The sequence below is a fragment of the Hyla sarda genome, unplaced genomic scaffold (genome assembly GCF_029499605.1).
Source record: "Hyla sarda isolate aHylSar1 unplaced genomic scaffold, aHylSar1.hap1 scaffold_1567, whole genome shotgun sequence".
Classification (NCBI taxonomy): Eukaryota; Metazoa; Chordata; class Amphibia; order Anura; family Hylidae; genus Hyla; species Hyla sarda.
This window is the reverse complement of record NW_026608203.1, coordinates 14,171-28,174: the sequence shown is the minus strand read 5'-3', so window position 1 is coordinate 28,174 and position 14,004 is coordinate 14,171. Positions and strand designations below refer to the sequence as shown.

General features: G+C 45.9%; 5 non-coding genes across 5 annotated transcripts; all 5 read left to right on the top strand.

Moving 5' to 3' along the window:
• Positions 1-1,334: 1,334 nt before the first annotated feature.
• On the top strand, positions 1,335-1,525 carry LOC130310232 (U2 spliceosomal RNA). Its single transcript, XR_008858766.1, has one exon. It is a non-coding gene; the product is annotated as a U2 spliceosomal RNA (small nuclear RNA).
• Positions 1,526-3,617: 2,092 nt separating this feature from the next.
• LOC130310231 (U2 spliceosomal RNA) lies at positions 3,618-3,808 on the top strand. The gene has a single exon (XR_008858765.1). It is a non-coding gene; the product is annotated as a U2 spliceosomal RNA (small nuclear RNA).
• A 2,088-nt stretch (positions 3,809-5,896) lies between these two features.
• LOC130310230 (U2 spliceosomal RNA) lies at positions 5,897-6,087 on the top strand. Its single transcript, XR_008858764.1, has one exon. It is a non-coding gene; the product is annotated as a U2 spliceosomal RNA (small nuclear RNA).
• Positions 6,088-8,176: 2,089 nt separating this feature from the next.
• On the top strand, positions 8,177-8,367 carry LOC130310225 (U2 spliceosomal RNA). The gene has a single exon (XR_008858760.1). It is a non-coding gene; the product is annotated as a U2 spliceosomal RNA (small nuclear RNA).
• Positions 8,368-10,467: 2,100 nt separating this feature from the next.
• Positions 10,468-10,658, top strand: LOC130310229 (U2 spliceosomal RNA). Its single transcript, XR_008858763.1, has one exon. It is a non-coding gene; the product is annotated as a U2 spliceosomal RNA (small nuclear RNA).
• Positions 10,659-14,004: the final 3,346 nt, after the last annotated feature.

Sequence of the window (14,004 nt, the reverse complement as noted above, 5' to 3'; positions counted from 1 at the left end):
ACATGGACTGACATTCTGGCCTACTTTCAGCCGATGCGACTTGTCTGTCGCTGAACAGTCGCTTTTTATGTATTCAGCACCTATGTATAATGTTGTAAAAATGCTCTAGAAGCTAAAGTCGCAGAAATGTCACACATATTTGGCCTGCAACTTTCTGTGCGACAAATTCAGACAGGAAAAATCAGTATAAATCCTTAGAAAATTATCCCCCAGTGTCTCCATCTGCTGGCGGTATTGAATAAGCATTGCTGCACTGATGGGGTATGCATTAGACGAAAAAAAAGAAGAAAAAGAAGAATAATACGCCCAGAAAAGAGTCGAAAAGGAGAAAAACGTAAAAAAACGTGAAAAAAAAGTAAGAGGAAGAGAAGGGAAAAAAAGGTGGAAATGGGTTTAAAAGTGATTTCGGCGGAGAAATATATATATATATATATATATATATATATATATATATATATATACGCGCACACACACACATATATATAAACGTATTCTCCGTTGAGATATTGCAGCCGCTGCTGTGTCCAGGCCCAGGAGCCTTAGCACTGTGCTGTGATGTCACTCAATACCACTGACATCACTAGGTGTAAACAACATCTCTCCTTTGCTGTGTATGTGACTATGGAGCTGTTTGGTGATGTCGTCTATTATGGCCTTCATAGAAGCAACAGGAGATTGTTGCATCCATCTAGAACCCTCAGAACTACAGTGCTATGATGTCACTCACTTCCACAGGCCTTGCAGAGTGTAAACAACAACAACCCAGCTTTGTTGTGTATGTAACCATAGGGATTTGTGATGTCACCTAGAACCTTCACAGCAGCGACAGCTTTATGAGGAGCATCAGCACTGCTCTGCCTGAGCAGAACCATCACCGCCATAGGTTGTCAAATAACCCGGGTTTAACCCACACAGGTAAGTCCAATGGGGTGCAGGCATGTCCTCTATGCTTACAGCTTCCCGTGGGTGTTGGTTTGATACCGTTTGGGGACAGCCAAGGAGGCATCTGCAGGCAACAAAGGTAGGTGTGTGCTTGTGTGTGTGTTTCCTATGCAGATCCTAAGCCCAGTGTCACATGCAAGTAGGAGGAGTAAGAAGGGTTCCTGGCAAATCCGGGTTATGGATTGCATTTAAAAAGGCCCCGTGGGAGTGCAATGGGCCCCTGTCTTGCTGCTTAGCAATAATGGTATGGGTTTAGGTTCTGCTGTGTGTACTGGTGGTTGACTGCCCCCCAGCCCAGAGTGTGCATGGAAAATTGTCTGGCAGCCTCCCTGACAGCAAGCAGTGATAGTGCCCATGAAGGGCACCTTGTTGGGCCCGCCCCTTTCACGGTTATCGCTTCTCGGCCTTTTGGCTAAGATCAAGTGTAGTATCTGTTCTTATCAGTTTAATATCTGATACGTCCCCTATCTGGGGACCATATATTAAATGGATTTTTGAGAACGGGGGCCGATTTCGAAGCTTGCTTCCGTCGCCCTATGCATTGACCCGATATGGCAGTATCTTCGGGTACAGTGCACCACCCCCTTACAGGGTTAAAAAGAAAGATTCCTACTTTCATTGCTACCTGCTTGCTGGCTAGCCAGCTAGCCAGCCCTGTGGGCCTTGCTGCTGCTGCAGCCAAAAAACAAAAGGTGGTGCTGCTGCTGCTTCTGCTGCTTCTGCTTCTGCTTGTGTCTGGCCGCTGTTGGAGCGTCCAGGCACAGGACTTCTGCTGCTGCTGACTAAATGGCCTCCTTAATTGGATCATTTGAGTAGCCAGCACACCTGTGCAGGTAGGGCATGACATGATAGGCAGCTGCCTTGATAGCGGGTGGGTGCTGAATGTTCCTAATTGACAAAATAAGATTAATGCTTATGAAGAAATATAAAATCTCATCCCTTCCCCAATATCGCGCCACACCCCTACCCCTTAATTCCCTGGTTGAACTTGATGGACATATGTCTTTTTTCGACCGTACTAACTATGTAACTATGTAACATAACATGGGGGGGGGGGGGGTCTCCTGGCTGTTCACACAGGTGTGTCATTGCTGTACATTGACCATGCATTGCTTCTGTGGTATTGCAAAGGCAAAGACAAATGCTTCCAGCCATCCATTGCACTAATGGATTGGTCATCAGCTGGCTGTCTATGTCCCGCATCAATATAGACCAAAGTACAGAGGGTTAGGCTATGCTATTGTGCACCTACCTGATGCATCAGAAGGTGCGAGGCCCTTGCTAAATTCTGTGCACAGACTTTGAGATCTATACTTTAGACTGTATCTAAACCTGCTCCAACATGGACTGACATTCTGGCCTACTTTCAGCCGATGCGACTTGTCTGTCGCTGAACAGTCGCTTTTTATGTATTCAGCACCTATGTATAATGTTGTAAAAATGCTCTAGAAGCTAAAGTCGCAGAAATGTCACACATATTTGGCCTGCAACTTTCTGTGCGACAAATTCAGACAGGAAAAATCAGTATAAATCCTTAGAAAATTATCCCCCAGTGTCTCCATCTGCTGGCGGTATTGAATAAGCATTGCTGCACTGATGGGGTATGCATTAGACGAAAAAAAAGAAGAAAAAGAAGAATAATACGCCCAGAAAAGAGGCGAAAAGGAGAAAAACGTAAAAAAACGTGAAAAAAAAGTAAGAGGAAGAGAAGGGAAAAAAGGTGGAAATGGGTTTAAAAGTGATTTCGGCGGAGAAATATATATATATATATATATATATATATATATATATATATATATATACGCGCACACACACACATATATATAAACGTATTCTCCGTTGAGATATTGCAGCCGCTGCTGTGTCCAGGCCCAGGAGCCTTAGCACTGTGCTGTGATGTCACTCAATACCACTGACATCACTAGGTGTAAACAACATCTCTCCTTTGCTGTGTATGTGACTATGGAGCTGTTTGGTGATGTCGTCTATTATGGCCTTCATAGAAGCAACAGGAGATTGTTGCATCCATCTAGAACCCTCAGAACTACAGTGCTATGATGTCACTCACTTCCACAGGCCTTGCAGAGTGTAAACAACAACAACCCAGCTTTGTTGTGTATGTAACCATAGGGATTTGTGATGTCACCTAGAACCTTCACAGCAGCGACAGCTTTATGAGGAGCATCAGCACTGCTCTGCCTGAGCAGAACCATCACCGCCATAGGTTGTCAAATAACCCGGGTTTAACCCACACAGGTAAGTCCAATGGGGTGCAGGCATGTCCTCTATGCTTACAGCTTCCCGTGGGTGTTGGTTTGATACCGTTTGGGGACAGCCAAGGAGGCATCTGCAGGCAACAAAGGTAGGTGTGTGCTTGTGTGTGTGTTTCCTATGCAGATCCTAAGCCCAGTGTCACATGCAAGTAGGAGGAGTAAGAAGGGTTCCTGGCAAATCCGGGTTATGGATTGCATTTAAAAAGGCCCCGTGGGAGTGCAATGGGCCCCTGTCTTGCTGCTTAGCAATAATGGTATGGGTTTAGGTTCTGCTGTGTGTACTGGTGGTTGACTGCCCCCCAGCCCAGAGTGTGCATGGAAAATTGTCTGGCAGCCTCCCTGACAGCAAGCAGTGATAGTGCCCATGAAGGGCACCTTGTTGGGCCCGCCCCTTTCACGGTTATCGCTTCTCGGCCTTTTGGCTAAGATCAAGTGTAGTATCTGTTCTTATCAGTTTAATATCTGATACGTCCCCTATCTGGGGACCATATATTAAATGGATTTTTGAGAACGGGGGCCGATTTCGAAGCTTGCTTCCGTCGCCCTATGCATTGACCCGATATGGCAGTATCTTCGGGTACAGTGCACCACCCCCTTACAGGGTTAAAAAGAAAGATTCCTACTTTCATTGCTACCTGCTTGCTGGCTAGCCAGCTAGCCAGCCCTGTGGGCCTTGCTGCTGCTGCAGCCAAAAAACAAAAGGTGGTGCTGCTGCTGCTTCTGCTGCTTCTGCTTCTGCTTGTGTCTGGCCGCTGTTGGAGCGTCCAGGCACAGGACTTCTGCTGCTGCTGACTAAATGGCCTCCTTAATTGGATCATTTGAGTAGCCAGCACACCTGTGCAGGTAGGGCATGACATGATAGGCAGCTGCCTTGATAGCGGGTGGGTGCTGAATGTTCCTAATTGACAAAATAAGATTAATGCTTATGAAGAAATATAAAATCTCATCCCTTCCCCAATATCGCGCCACACCCCTACCCCTTAATTCCCTGGTTGAACTTGATGGACATATGTCTTTTTTCGACCGTACTAACTATGTAACTATGTAACATAACATGGGGGGGGGGGTCTCCTGGCTGTTCACACAGGTGTGTCATTGCTGTACATTGACCATGCATTGCTTCTGTGGTATTGCAAAGGCAAAGACAAATGCTTCCAGCCATCCATTGCACTAATGGATTGGTCATCAGCTGGCTGTCTATGTCCCGCATCAATATAGACCAAAGTACAGAGGGTTAGGCTATGCTATTGTGCACCTACCTGATGCATCAGAAGGTGCGAGGCCCTTGCTAAATTCTGTGCACAGACTTTGAGATCTATACTTTAGACTGTATCTAAACCTGCTCCAACATGGACTGACATTCTGGCCTACTTTCAGCCGATGCGACTTGTCTGTCGCTGAACAGTCGCTTTTTATGTATTCAGCACCTATGTATAATGTTGTAAAAATGCTCTAGAAGCTAAAGTCGCAGAAATGTCACACATATTTGGCCTGCAACTTTCTGTGCGACAAATTCAGACAGGAAAAATCAGTATAAATCCTTAGAAAATTATCCCCCAGTGTCTTCATCTGCTGGCGGTATTGAATAAGCATTGCTGCACTGATGGGGTATGCATTAGACGAAAAAAAAGAAGAAAAAGAAGAATAATACGCCCAGAAAAGAGGCGAAAAGGAGAAAAACGTAAAAAAACGTGAAAAAAAAGTAAGAGGAAGAGAAGGGAAAAAAAGGTGGAAATGGGTTTAAAAGTGATTTCGGCGGAGAAATATATATATATATATATATATATATATATATATATATATATATACGCGCACACACACACATATATATAAACGTATTCTCCGTTGAGATATTGCAGCCGCTGCTGTGTCCAGGCCCAGGAGCCTTAGCACTGTGCTGTGATGTCACTCAATACCACTGACATCACTAGGTGTAAACAACATCTCTCCTTTGCTGTGTATGTGACTATGGAGCTGTTTGGTGATGTCGTCTATTATGGCCTTCATAGAAGCAACAGGAGATTGTTGCATCCATCTAGAACCCTCAGAACTACAGTGCTATGATGTCACTCACTTCCACAGGCCTTGCAGAGTGTAAACAACAACAACCCAGCTTTGTTGTGTATGTAACCATAGGGATTTGTGATGTCACCTAGAACCTTCACAGCAGCGACAGCTTTATGAGGAGCATCAGCACTGCTCTGCCTGAGCAGAACCATCACCGCCATAGGTTGTCAAATAACCCGGGTTTAACCCACACAGGTAAGTCCAATGGGGTGCAGGCATGTCCTCTATGCTTACAGCTTCCCGTGGGTGTTGGTTTGATACCGTTTGGGGACAGCCAAGGAGGCATCTGCAGGCAACAAAGGTAGGTGTGTGCTTGTGTGTGTGTTTCCTATGCAGATCCTAAGCCCAGTGTCACATGCAAGTAGGAGGAGTAAGAAGGGTTCCTGGCAAATTCGGGTTATGGATTGCATTTAAAAAGGCCCCGTGGGAGTGCAATGGGCCCCTGTCTTGCTGCTTAGCAATAATGGTATGGGTTTAGGTTCTGCTGTGTGTACTGGTGGTTGACTGCCCCCCAGCCCAGAGTGTGCATGGAAAATTGTCTGGCAGCCTCCCTGACAGCAAGCAGTGATAGTGCCCATGAAGGGCACCTTGTTGGGCCCGCCCCTTTCACGGTTATCGCTTCTCGGCCTTTTGGCTAAGATCAAGTGTAGTATCTGTTCTTATCAGTTTAATATCTGATACGTCCCCTATCTGGGGACCATATATTAAATGGATTTTTGAGAACGGGGGCCGATTTCGAAGCTTGCTTCCGTCGCCCTATGCATTGACCCGATATGGCAGTATCTTCGGGTACAGTGCACCACCCCCTTACAGGGTTAAAAAGAAAGATTCCTACTTTCATTGCTACCTGCTTGCTGGCTAGCCAGCTAGCCAGCCCTGTGGGCCTTGCTGCTGCTGCAGCCAAAAAACAAAAGGTGGTGCTGCTGCTGCTTCTGCTGCTTCTGCTTCTGCTTGTGTCTGGCCGCTGTTGGAGCGTCCAGGCACAGGACTTCTGCTGCTGCTGACTAAATGGCCTCCTTAATTGGATCATTTGAGTAGCCAGCACACCTGTGCAGGTAGGGCATGACATGATAGGCAGCTGCCTTGATAGCGGGTGGGTGCTGATTGTTCCTAATTGACAAAATAAGATTAATGCTTATGAAGAAATATAAAATCTCATCCCTTCCCCAATATCGCGCCACACCCCTACCCCTTAATTCCCTGGTTGAACTTGATGGACATATGTCTTTTTTCGACCGTACTAACTATGTAACTATGTAACATAACATGGGGGGGGGGGGGGTCTCCTGGCTGTTCACACAGGTGTGTCATTGCTGTACATTGACCATGCATTGCTTCTGTGGTATTGCAAAGGCAAAGACAAATGCTTCCAGCCATCCATTGCACTAATGGATTGGTCATCAGCTGGCTGTCTATGTCCCGCATCAATATAGACCAAAGTACAGAGGGTTAGGCTATGCTATTGTGCACCTACCTGATGCATCAGAAGGTGCGAGGCCCTTGCTAAATTCTGTGCACAGACTTTGAGATCTATACTTTAGACTGTATCTAAACCTGCTCCAACATGGACTGACATTCTGGCCTACTTTCAGCCGATGCGACTTGTCTGTCGCTGAACAGTCGCTTTTTATGTATTCAGCACCTATGTATAATGTTGTAAAAATGCTCTAGAAGCTAAAGTCGCAGAAATGTCACACATATTTGGCCTGCAACTTTCTGTGCGACAAATTCAGACAGGAAAAATCAGTATAAATCCTTAGAAAATTATCCCCCAGTGTCTCCATCTGCTGGCGGTATTGAATAAGCATTGCTGCACTGATGGGGTATGCATTAGATGAAAAAAAAGAAGAAAAAGAAGAATAATACGCCCAGAAAAGAGGCGAAAAGGAGAAAAACGTAAAAAAACGTGAAAAAAAAGTAAGAGGAAGAGAAGGGAAAAAAAGGTGGAAATGGGTTTAAAAGTGATTTCGGCGGAGAAATATATATATATATATATATATATATATATATATATATATATACGCGCACACACACACATATATATAAACGTATTCTCCGTTGAGATATTGCAGCCGCTGCTGTGTCCAGGCCCAGGAGCCTTAGCACTGTGCTGTGATGTCACTCAATACCACTGACATCACTAGGTGCAAACAACATCTCTCCTTTGCTGTGTATGTGACTATGGAGCTGTTTGGTGATGTCGTCTATTATGGCCTTCATAGAAGCAACAGGAGATTGTTGCATCCATCTAGAACCCTCAGAACTACAGTGCTATGATGTCACTCACTTCCACAGGCCTTGCAGAGTGTAAACAACAACAACCCAGCTTTGTTGTGTATGTAACCATAGGGATTTGTGATGTCACCTAGAACCTTCACAGCAGCGACAGCTTTATGAGGAGCATCAGCACTGCTCTGCCTGAGCAGAACCATCACCGCCATAGGTTGTCAAATAACCCGGGTTTAACCCACACAGGTAAGTCCAATGGGGTGCAGGCATGTCCTCTATGCTTACAGCTTCCCGTGGGTGTTGGTTTGATACCGTTTGGGGACAGCCAAGGAGGCATCTGCAGGCAACAAAGGTAGGTGTGTGCTTGTGTGTGTGTTTCCTATGCAGATCCTAAGCCCAGTGTCACATGCAAGTAGGAGGAGTAAGAAGGGTTCCTGGCAAATCCGGGTTATGGATTGCATTTAAAAAGGCCCCGTGGGAGTGCAATGGGCCCCTGTCTTGCTGCTTAGCAATAATGGTATGGGTTTAGGTTCTGCTGTGTGTACTGGTGGTTGACTGCCCCCCAGCCCAGAGTGTGCATGGAAAATTGTCTGGCAGCCTCCCTGACAGCAAGCAGTGATAGTGCCCATGAAGGGCACCTTGTTGGGCCCGCCCCTTTCACGGTTATCGCTTCTTGGCCTTTTGGCTAAGATCAAGTGTAGTATCTGTTCTTATCAGTTTAATATCTGATACGTCCCCTATCTGGGGACCATATATTAAATGGATTTTTGAGAACGGGGGCCGATTTTGAAGCTTGCTTCCGTCGCCCTATGCATTGACCCGATATGGCAGTATCTTCGGGTACAGTGCACCACCCCCTTACAGGGTTAAAAAGAAAGATTCCTACTTTCATTGCTACCTGCTTGCTGGCTAGCCAGCTAGCCAGCCCTGTGGGCCTTGCTGCTGCTGCAGCCAAAAAACAAAAGGTGGTGCTTCTGCTGCTTCTGCTTCTGCTTGTGTCTGGCCGCTGTTGGAGCGTCCAGGCACAGGACTTCTGCTGCTGCTGACTAAATGGCCTCCTTAATTGGATCATTTGAGTAGCCAGCACACCTGTGCAGGTAGGGCATGACATGATAGGCAGCTGCCTTGATAGCGGGTGGGTGCTGAATGTTCCTAATTGACAAAATAAGATTAATGCTTAAGAAGAAATATAAAATCTCATCCCTTCCCCAATATCGCGCCACACCCCTACCCCTTAATTCCCTGGTTGAACTTGATGGACATATGTCTTTTTTCGACCGTACTAACTATGTAACTATGTAACATAACATGGGGGGGGGGGGGGGGTCTCCTGGCTGTTCACACAGGTGTGTCATTGCTGTACATTGACCATGCATTGCTTCTGTGGTATTGCAAAGGCAAAGACAAATGCTTCCAGCCATCCATTGCACTAATGGATTGGTCATCAGCTGGCTGTCTATGTCCCGCATCAATATAGACCAAAGTACAGAGGGTTAGGCTATGCTATTGTGCACCTACCTGATGCATCAGAAGGTGCGAGGCCCTTGCTAAATTCTGTGCACAGACTTTGAGATCTATACTTTAGACTGTATCTAAACCTGCTCCAACATGGACTGACATTCTGGCCTACTTTCAGCCGATGCGACTTGTCTGTCGCTGAACAGTCGCTTTTTATGTATTCAGCACCTATGTATAATGTTGTAAAAATGCTCTAGAAGCTAAAGTCGCAGAAATGTCACACATATTTGGCCTGCAACTTTCTGTGCGACAAATTCAGACAGGAAAAATCAGTATAAATCCTTAGAAAATTATCCCCCAGTGTCTCCATCTGCTGGCGGTATTGAATAAGCATTGCTGCACTGATGGGGTATCCATTAGACGAAAAAAAAGAAGAAAAAGAAGAATAATACGCCCAGAAAAGAGGCGAAAAGGAGAAAAACGTAAAAAAAGTGAAAAAAAGTAAGAGGAAGAGAAGGGAAAAAAAGGTGGAAATGGGTTTAAAAGTGATTTCGGCTGAGAAATATATATATATATATATATATATATATATATATATATATATATATATATATATATATATATACGCGCACACACACACATATATATAAACGTATTCTCCGTTGAGATATTGCAGCCGCTGCTGTGTCCAGGCCCAGGAGCCTTAGCACTGTGCTGTGATGTCACTCAATACCACTGACATCACTAGGTGTAAACAACATCTCTCCTTTGCTGTGTATGTGACTATGGAGCTGTTTGGTGATGTCGTCTATTATGGCCTTCATAGAAGCAACAGGAGATTGTTGCATCCATCTAGAACCCTCAGAACTACAGTGCTATGATGTCACTCACTTCCACAGGCCTTGCAGAGTGTAAACAACAACAACCCAGCTTTGTTGTGTATGTAACCATAGGGATTTGTGATGTCACCTAGAACCTTCACAGCAGCGACAGCTTTATGAGGAGCATCAGCACTGCTCTGCCTGAGCAGAACCATCACCGCCATAGGTTGTCAAATAACCCGGGTTTAACCCACACAGGTAAGTCCAATGGGGTGCAGACATGTCCTCTATGCTTACAGCTTCCCGTGGGTGTTGGTTTGATACCGTTTGGGGACAGCCAAGGAGGCATCTGCAGGCAACAAAGGTAGGTGTGTGCTTGTGTGTGTGTTTCCTATGCAGATCCTAAGCCCAGTGTCACATGCAAGTAGGAGGAGTAAGAAGGGTTCCTGGCAAATCCGGGTTATGGATTGCATTTAAAAAGGCCCCGTGGGAGTGCAATGGGCCCCTGTCTTGCTGCTTAGCAATAATGGTATGGGTTTAGGTTCTGCTGTGTGTACTGGTGGTTGACTGCCCCCCAGCCCAGAGTGTGCATGGAAAATTGTCTGGCAGCCTCCCTGACAGCAAGCAGTGATAGTGCCCATGAAGGGCACCTTGTTGGGCCCGCCCCTTTCACGGTTATCGCTTCTCGGCCTTTTGGCTAAGATCAAGTGTAGTATCTGTTCTTATCAGTTTAATATCTGATACGTCCCCTATCTGGGGACCATATATTAAATGGATTTTTGAGAACGGGGGCCGATTTCGAAGCTTGCTTCCGTCGCCCTATGCATTGACCCGATATGGCAGTATCTTCGGGTACAGTGCACCACCCCCTTACAGGGTTAAAAAGAAAGATTCCTACTTTCATTGCTACCTGCTTGCTTGCTAGCCAGCTAGCCAGCCCTGTGGGCCTTGCTGCTGCTGCAGCCAAAAAACAAAAGGTGGTGCTGCTGCTGCTTCTGCTGCTTCTGCTTCTGCTTGTGTCTGGCCGCTGTTGGAGCGTCCAGGCACAGGACTTCTGCTGCTGCTGACTAAATGGCCTCCTTAATTGGATCATTTGAGTAGCCAGCACACCTGTGCAGGTAGGGCATGACATGATAGGCAGCTGCCTTGATAGCGGGTGGGTGCTGAATGTTCCTAATTGACAAAATAAGATTAATGCTTATGAAGAAATATAAAATCTCATCCCTTCCCCAATATCGCGCCACACCCCTACCCCTTAATTCCCTGGTTGAACTTGATGGACATATGTCTTTTTTCGACCGTACTAACTATGTAACTATGTAACATAACATGGGGGGGGGGGGGTCTCCTGGCTGTTCACACAGGTGTGTCATTGCTGTACATTGACCATGCATTGCTTCTGTGGTATTGCAAAGGCAAAGACAAATGCTTCCAGCCATCCATTGCACTAATGGATTGGTCATCAGCTGGCTGTCTATGTCCCGCATCAATATAGACCAAAGTACAGAGGGTTAGGCTATGCTATTGTGCACCTACCTGATGCATCAGAAGGTGCGAGGCCCTTGCTAAATTCTGTGCACAGACTTTGAGATCTATACTTTAGACTGTATCTAAACCTGCTCCAACATGGACTGACATTCTGGCCTACTTTCAGCCGATGCGACTTGTCTGTCGCTGAACAGTCGCTTTTTATGTATTCAGCACCTATGTATAATGTTGTAAAAATGCTCTAGAAGCTAAAGTCGCAGAAATGTCACACATATTTGGCCTGCAACTTTCTGTGCGACAAATTCAGACAGGAAAAATCAGTATAAATCCTTAGAAAATTATCCCCCAGTGTCTCCATCTGCTGGCGGTATTGAATAAGCATTGCTGCACTGATGGGGTATGCATTAGACGAAAAAAAAGAAGAAAAAGAAGAATAATACGCCCAGAAAAGAGGCGAAAAGGAGAAAAACGTAAAAAAACGTGAAAAAAAAGTAAGAGGAAGAGAAGGGAAAAAAAGGTGGAAATGGGTTTAAAAGTGATTTCGGCGGAGAAATATATATATATATATATATATATATATATATATACGCGCACACACACACATATATATAAACGTATTCTCCGTTGAGATATTGCAGCCGCTGCTGTGTCCAGGCCCAGGAGCCTTAGCACTGTGCTGTGATGTCACTCAATACCACTGACATCACTAGGTGTAAACAACATCTCTCCTTTGCTGTGTATGTGACTATGGAGCTGTTTGGTGATGTCGTCTATTATGGCCTTCATAGAAGCAACAGGAGATTGTTGCATCCATCTAGAACCCTCAGAACTACAGTGCTATGATGTCACTCACTTCCACAGGCCTTGCAGAGTGTAAACAACAACAACCCAGCTTTGTTGTGTATGTAACCATAGGGATTTGTGATGTCACCTAGAACCTTCACAGCAGCGACAGCTTTATGAGGAGCATCAGCACTGCTCTGCCTGAGCAGAACCATCACCGCCATAGGTTGTCAAATAACCCGGGTTTAACCCACACAGGTAAGTCCAATGGGGTGCAGGCATGTCCTCTATGCTTACAGCTTCCCGTGGGTGTTGGTTTGATACCGTTTGGGGACAGCCAAGGAGGCATCTGCAGGCAACAAAGGTAGGTGTGTGCTTGTGTGTGTGTTTCCTATGCAGATCCTAAGCCCAGTGTCACATGCAAGTAGGAGGAGTAAGAAGGGTTCCTGGCAAATCCGGGTTATGGATTGCATTTAAAAAGGCCCCGTGGGAGTGCAATGGGCCCCTGTCTTGCTGCTTAGCAATAATGGTATGGGTTTAGGTTCTGCTGTGTGTACTGGTGGTTGACTGCCCCCCAGCCCAGAGTGTGCATGGAAAATTGTCTGGCAGCCTCCCTGACAGCAAGCAGTGATAGTGCCCATGAAGGGCACCTTGTTGGGCCCGCCCCTTTCACGGTTATCGCTTCTCGGCCTTTTGGCTAAGATCAAGTGTAGTTCTGCTCACTTGGTCTGGCCAGAGGGTGTCTGGGGTACCCGGCTCCTTTGCCTGGGGGGATCGTCCTTCTTAACGGAGGGACTTCACCCCCCTGCTGCTATCAGGGAGCCGGCTTAGTCCCCAGACAACGGGAGGCGATCCCCACCTACCTACTTCGGTGGGGGAGGTGTCTGGACATCATGGACATGGAGGAAGATTGCGGTTTTTCTTCGGAAGGCGTGCCGCCTTTTGCGAGACTTCGGAATGGAGTTCGTATTTCCCTGCTCGATGTCCGGAAGAAGGAAAGAGGCCTTGTCTTTGTCGTGGAAGAAGTGCTGTTTAAGTTGCTGGAAGTCAAGAGGGAGCAAATCCTATCCATGCTTGAGTTTCCCAGAAGTGGATACTACGACGTGGTGCTGGCTTCTGAAGAGGACTATGAGTCATTTTGGAACATATTGCAGCAAAAGAAGGTATGTCCGGTTTTGGAAGGGGTGGAGATAGTTCCACATTTCCCACGTAGAGAACGATTGGTGACTATAAGGATGTATAGCCCATATACTTCGGAGGAGGATATCGTTACCTTTTTGTCTCGATTCTGTGACAGTGTTCTGCCTAAAGGCAAGGTATTTAATCAATATGGACTATGGACCACCAAGTGGAGGTTCCATGTGAAATTTAAAATGGCAGATGGCAAGTTAGTGATCCCCCCAGGACGGTTTAAAATTGGTTCTGTGAACGGGGATCTGTATTTTTCTGGCATGCAAGATTTTTGCCGCAAATGTAAACAGTACGGTCACAGAAAGGAGGATTGCACGTTTTTGTGGTGTTTCAAGTGTCAAGAGGAGGGTCACGACGTGGAAAATTGTCAAAAGAAAAGGAAATGCCATCTGTGTGGTGAGGAGGGCCATCTGCTTGGCTCGTGTCCTAAGAAAAAGTCTGAGAAAAATTCAGAGAAAAAGGAAGCTGTAAAAAGAAGCAGAGAGGAACCAGCTGAAGTGAAAGAACCAGAAGTGGAGCAGGTTCCAACTAGAAGACCTACAGAGCAGAAGAAGAAGAGAGAGGAGGAAGTGTATGTGCCAGTGCAGTATTTTGGTGTGCTTGGTGGTTTGTTGGAAAATTTGTCGGAAGCAGAAAGAAAAACGTTTGACAAAGATATGATGGATCTAAAGATAGGCTTGAAGAACCGGGAGGAAGAAGCTCGGGATAAAGTCTATTTTTCTTTCAAGGCAGACATGAACCGTTTTGTTGAA